The sequence below is a fragment of the Amphiura filiformis genome, chromosome 13, assembly GCF_039555335.1.
Source record: "Amphiura filiformis chromosome 13, Afil_fr2py, whole genome shotgun sequence".
Taxonomy (NCBI): Eukaryota; Metazoa; Echinodermata; class Ophiuroidea; order Amphilepidida; family Amphiuridae; genus Amphiura; species Amphiura filiformis.
In genome coordinates, this window is record NC_092640.1 from 44,958,621 (window position 1) to 44,965,187 (window position 6,567).

The window sequence follows — 6,567 nt, forward strand, 5'->3', positions numbered from 1 at the left end:
CGTGAATGCCAACCGCGCGGACACGATAGCCCGCGGACGGACGGACATGCCGTTATTAGTATTAAGATATACGCCAAGTGGTCAAGGCATACGTGTTGTAAACCTGAGGTCCTGGGTTCGATTCCCATACGGGATCACTTTTTGTCTCCTGTATTATTTGCAACGACAAACCTGGTGACAAAATGTGTGTATTATATAATTTCCCATTTCATTTTATCAAACTAATATTTCCTCAATGCTTGTTGCTTGTGAAATGGTGGAAATACGATTAAGAATTTAGGCCTTTTAAGGAGCATCATCCAGTGGTGTAACTAGACTTTTGCGATTGAGTAGAATGAGAGGACGAATGGGCTCCAAAATACAGATCCTCCATTGAAGCATGCACATCTGGTCAACTCATCAGCACAGATTTTCAAAACATACCCTAAACAGAATTTGCCCTTTTTGAGAAAAAAAAAACATTCCTGAACAGAAATTTAGTACAGTTTCCAAACACATTTTACCCCCTAGACAGAATTGTTCCTGAAAGATCCTAGTAATAAGCAGGATTTTATCTGAAAGATCCCACACTTACAGGTTTCTGATGCAATAAACCCTGATAGTTCGTAATTTTCTAATATTTATGTTTAGGTGATGACGAGCAGAGAGAACATGCCAGGGAAACACATTTTTTGAAATAGCAGGATCATTAAAATAACCCCTAAATGCACCAACTAGAAGTTAAACACAACCCTTTTTCTTGAAAATAGGTACTTTTGGCCCTCTAAACAGGATTTGTGTTCTTTCATGTTTTTCTGGTCACCCCCTTCTTTTGGTAGTTCATTGTCTCATACAACCAAAAGACTTTTCAGTGATTTCACTGGCATTGCAATTTGAATTTAGGCTGCAAATTTTAGGCTGCCCTGATTTTTGTATTGGCTAGCCTGGACACGTGGATGAAGTCACACTCGAATATATGAAAGTACCTGTGCCTACCAGAGTACAACACTTGGGTCTATCGGTTGCGATTTTGTCGATAAAAGGGGGTCATTCAGTGTGAGATCCAAGAAAATGGGGGTAATTGTGTGTGGAACTGCTCAAAATTGGGTGTCATTGATGATAAAAAATTGCTTTCTGGGCAAAAATGTCGCAAAAATTGTCATTTTGAAGCTAAAACTGCTACAAAAATGTAAAAATGGGTCATTGTTGCAGATTTGGTATAAAATTTCTAAAAAAAAGGGGGGTCACTGAGTGTACACTGTAAGTTGATGAAAGAAGGGGTGGAAAGGGGGTGTATTGACAGGCACATGACGTGTACCAGTATGCGAGATTATTATGCCCAACCATTTTTAAAATCAAGGTATTTTGTGGTTTTGCCCTATTCTTTTCGACAGATTCAATCTTTTGGACTAATCATCCAAATCAACCAAGGTCGGCTGACACAGTAGAAAATGTTCAGAGTCAAGAATGGGCTATTCCATTTGAATTCCATACTCTCCCGGTGGAAACTTTTGCTTAAGTCTTTCACAGAGGGAGTATGGGTTTCAAATAGAATAGACAATTGGGTAACTTCTATTTCAAATACTCCCAGTTCTACAGTTTTTGATATATACGTAAAGCCATGTACGGGGAGTAGCCCTGGCCAATTCCATTTGAAAAACACAATCCCATTGTGGAAGATTTTTCTTAAGTCTTCCACAGGGGCATGGCAGACTAACGGAATAGCCCAAATTCACTAGGAAAGCAAGTCAAGTATAACAAACATTCTTGTATCTCTCTCTATGTATAGCCTACAAATGTATACCCTATTGTCAATTTTACCAGACACTTCCCCATTTGAGACACAGTCAATGAAATTGCCTTTTAAGGCAATGTTTTCCAACTATGCAAATTAAAAAAATTACAACTATTTGCCAGGACTATTTGACACACCAAGTATATGATACAATGACAAAACATGCTGGCATCAAACATATTTTGGAAGTATTCAACACACCCATCCAACAAACACAAAATGTTTTCAAAAACAATCGCAAAAGGTTAGAAAAAGTTGTCAGAAAATATTTTTAATGTCGGGTTGTATAAAAGGTATATAAAATTTGTTCAAAAAAATTGGAAAACTTGCTACAAAACATTCTAAAATCATGTTGCCAAATAATTTACAAAAATGTTTGCAAATAAATATTTTACAACATTTTTACATGTTTTTGTTGTGTTCTTTCATACAAAACATTTTGAAACATTTTTATGATATCCTTTATACAACCCAACATTTTTAAAAGAGGATTTCGTGATCCTCACATCCTCTTTTTATGACATTTGTCAGTAGATATTCACAAAAAAAGCATATATTTCCAAAATTTCAGTTGATTCCAATTTTGCGTTTGCGAGTTACGCATGATTATGTGTATCCACAGAACGAAATCCAAATTTGATGATATTTTAGCTAAACAAATTAATCTGCAAGAAATTTTTGGTACATAAACATTATGTATAGAGGTTTCCAGTGGTATAAAAATCTCAACTTTTTTTGAAAAAAGTGGGGGAATGAGGTTGTGGATCACGAAATGCTCTTTTAATGTTATTAAAAATGTTTTAACCATAACCACAAAAACATTTTAAAATGTTTCAAAAACATTATTGTGACAGTGGCATAACTAGGGGGATTGGCAGAGGGGGGGGGGGGGGTAACGTGGGGGTAGGGCGCCTATTTTGTTTCTTGCCCCAAGCACTACCAACCTTAGTTATGTCACTGTATTGTGATAAATATTTGGAAATAGATGTGAATCCTGATATTTGTCACCAGGTCGATAACCCGAAAAAGTGGGAGCTAAAAGGTGAGACTGGTCTAGACCATAGAGCTGTATAAAAGCTCTGTCTAGACACACATATATTTTGTGTAAAGTACATCATTTGTCTGCTTGACTGTGTGCGATGTATGTATCATATGATTTTGGATAAAATTTAGATTTTTAACGCGGCTGTGTACTCTAGCCATTGTTTCTTTCTCAAAATTGAGTTTTTATGATATGTTTGTACCTTGTTATGTTTTTTATAAATACAAGGAATGAAAATCCAGATTTGTAAACTCCAACTGCAATATTTTAAGGATTTTATTTCACTATTCCACTCGTGTTTGAAATTGAAAAGGAAAGAAAATCTTTGTTGTACCAGCAAGGTACACGCGCAAGAACAACTCATCGCGTTAAGTGTCGCGCAATTTGTTAACGCACAAATACGCAACGCATACGCAACGCTTATTTGCATGCACGGCGCATCTTATGGAAACACCACGGAAGCACTGATTTCACAAAAACCTAGTGGTCAAATGGCTCCGCTTTTAGCTGATAAAATGTGGGTTTTTTCAAGTTCTTTCCCCGATTTAAATATCAAGTTATGAATGGATTTCGCTCAAACTTCTCAAGGGGCTGTGGATTTACCCGATGTTCACGTAATATAAGTTACAAAAACGAAAACTGTCGATTCTCCTGTGAGATTCGATGAAAGTGCAAAATGTGACCACTTTAAACTTCAACGGCCATTATTTCAATGTTCATTTTCTCGGTAAAATGACGATTTAGGTACACGATAACTCAATAAATACAGCATCTATAGGTAAGCAAATATGATCATCGTAAAAAGCATGATCGACTCAAGAAACGGTTTTCTCATTTTTTATATTTTGGTCTATTTCCGATTTTGGGCATCATTTTGTGCAAATAGGCGTTTTGAATTTTAAAAGTTCATTTTGATGCCTTATATGGTCAATATCTCAAAAAATAAGGCCAATATCAAAAAAATAAAAAAACGTTTTTGGAATGGAGCCTCAAGATTGAGCTAAAACAAAATAAAATATTTTGGAAAGAGTGTTTTTTGTTATGATGTACCTAACAAATATTGCCAAAACTCACTTTTTTGTGATTTTCTTCAAAATTGTTGTTTTTACCCCAAATCTGTATTTATATTAAGATTTATTGATGTCTTGCCTTCATAAAATGTATACTTTTATATGTTTTATGCTAATAATTACAAAGTTATTGCACTTTTACTACATGCATGTCTGAGAGTACACAGCCACCTTAAGTCACACAAGGAAAGATATTTGGGACAAAATCTTCAAATTAGGTAAGTACTGATATGAGGATGGTGCAACAGAACAACTTTGCTTTTAGTATTTGGTGCATAAGCATCAAGGCATCTTCAGGATTGGTTAAAAGGACTTTTCTGAACAGTCATGTAGCTATTGATTATTGCATGACAAGAATGTTTGATTGGGCATGGTATGGCACTAGCAGTAGACATTGCTAGCAATAATTATACACTTTCCAAGTAGGTTATCTTACATTTTTTATGCAATATTAAAAAGCATGAGAAACATTTTTTGTGTTACTTTGCTGGGCAGTAAATGATAGGATATCTAGACAAAACATGATGGCCTAAACAAAACAGATATTGTTGTTTAAAAGGGCATTTCATGATCCATACAGCCTCATTCACTTTTACTCAAAAAAAGTTGAGATTTTTATACCAGGAAGCCTCTGGCTACATAATGTTTATGTACCAAAAATTACTTGCAGATTAATTTGTTTAGCACAAATATCAAATTTGAATTTCGTTCTGGTATACCAGAACAAAATTACAACAGTGGCCTATATGGAGCAGTGTTATACACATAATCATGCAAAATCGGAACTGAAATTTTGGAAATAAGCTTTTTTCGTTAATATCTACTGAAAAATGTCATAAAAAGTGGATGCTAGGTTCACGAAATCCTCCTTTTATTAACTACTACCATATTCATTCTATTTACCGCCCAGAGCGCTTAACGAAATCATTTTGGGTGGGCGCTTATTTTTTTATATTGTTTAGGCCAACAAGATGTAAAAAGTCCCAAAATATTTATCTATCATTTATCATCAGTGTGTCATATGTTTCAGACCATGATTCAGATTTGTATTGGCAGTTAATAAATTAATATCAGTTTGCCTGTTGTAACGTCACTGGGTGGGTGCAGGGCGCTTATATGGGCATGGGCGGTTAATGGAATGAATATGGTAATACTATTAACCGTAGCTTGTGCATTTTGACAGATTATGAGCTGATCAACTAGACCTTTTTCCCAGACGTCACCAATCAATTGATATTGGGTCCAGCATTCAAGTCATCCACACCCAACTGCAAATACTGCGCTGGCAGTGGCAAAACTAGGGTTGGTAGTGCCCGAGGCAAGAAACATAATTGGCACCCCTACCCCACCCGAAAATATCTTAGAGGCGGGGTGTGGGAATGGCAGGTTCAATATTTTTTAAGTGAGGCCGATTTGACACCCCCTAGTGGTAGCGCCCGGGTCATGTTTCCCCCTAGTTACGCCACTGTGTGCTGGCGCGTGCAATCAAATTTGCGTTCTGCACTAGATTGCCAGCTCCCAGTACGAGTTAACTGAGTTTTTCTGATTATTCACCCCATGTCACTTCCCCAAAAAAATTCCTGATGCTGCCACTGAATATAATAGGCTGTAATGTAAAAATACAGGGGATATAAAGATCAAGCTGAAGTGTAAAAAGGCAAACATTGAAAGTACCATTACTGCAAATTCAGTCATTTAGTACATTACACTAAAATAAACCCCAGGGGTGCAATTTTGTTGAACTTTGAAAGAATCAAAATTAATTCTTACAAACTCATCTAGTGAGAATCAACAGGAAGAAATAACTTACTGCATGTGGAAACAGTGGCGGCAACAGGGCACCCCCACCTAAAAACCCAAAATTGCCATGTTTTGCTGCAGTTTTGCCCAAAATTTGTTGATTTTGCCCCTCCCTGAAATTCACTTTACACCCATTCCCCCCCCCCCACCCCGAAAAATCCTGACCTCGCCATTATTTTGAAAAGGCTCGATTTTAGGAGAATCAAGTTTTGTTTCATTCTCTCAAACTAAGTTTAGGAGAATTTTTGTGAAAATCCATTCTCTGCCGACTCTTGCCAAATTTGCAGCCCTGAACCTTGATGAAAATATCTTGATGAAATACCTTGATGAAAAGCTAAAAATTTATTTCATCAATCAATACAATATGAAAAACAAGATTTACTTACCATATCCTTAGTAGTTGATATAGTTGCTATGAGATCACTTCATGGGATCCTGAAGACTATGAAGACTAGCTAGCCTTAGATATAAAGTCCAATCCGGGAATCGGATTCAAGTTCAAATAAAGTCCAAAACCAGCCAATCTGCAGACATACCTGCTTCCTGATAGCAGTTTTCATCTGCAAATGAAGATAGGTGCAACACGGAACATTACGTAAAATATTTTGGCACACATGCCCGTTTAGGTAGCATGATAGGACTCTATAGTTGAGTGATTTTTAATACAAAATGATTGGTGAAAAGATATGAGTGCCTGGAGGCATATGTGTATGAATCCAAACTATAAATAGATATTCATATTATACCATTGTATACAGGCCATCTGAAAACCTGAGTAGGATTGGTGTAAAATTGATAAAAAAATGGCAGTATCAGTACAGTTGAATGTCCAATTTTAATTCAACTAATACTCTGATGGATTTCCATTTAAAATCCACACT

General features: G+C 36.3%; 1 protein-coding gene across 1 annotated transcript in view; it reads right to left on the bottom strand.

The window, feature by feature from the left end:
- LOC140167703 (mucin-like protein) overlaps positions 1-6,241 on the bottom strand; it is a 50,705-nt gene extending 44,464 nt beyond the window's left edge. Inside the window, exon 1 of the mRNA XM_072190999.1 lies at positions 6,073-6,241. The gene's annotated coding sequence lies outside the window, so the exon portion shown is untranslated. The remainder of the gene's footprint in view (positions 1-6,072) is intronic.
- Positions 6,242-6,567: the final 326 nt, after the last annotated feature.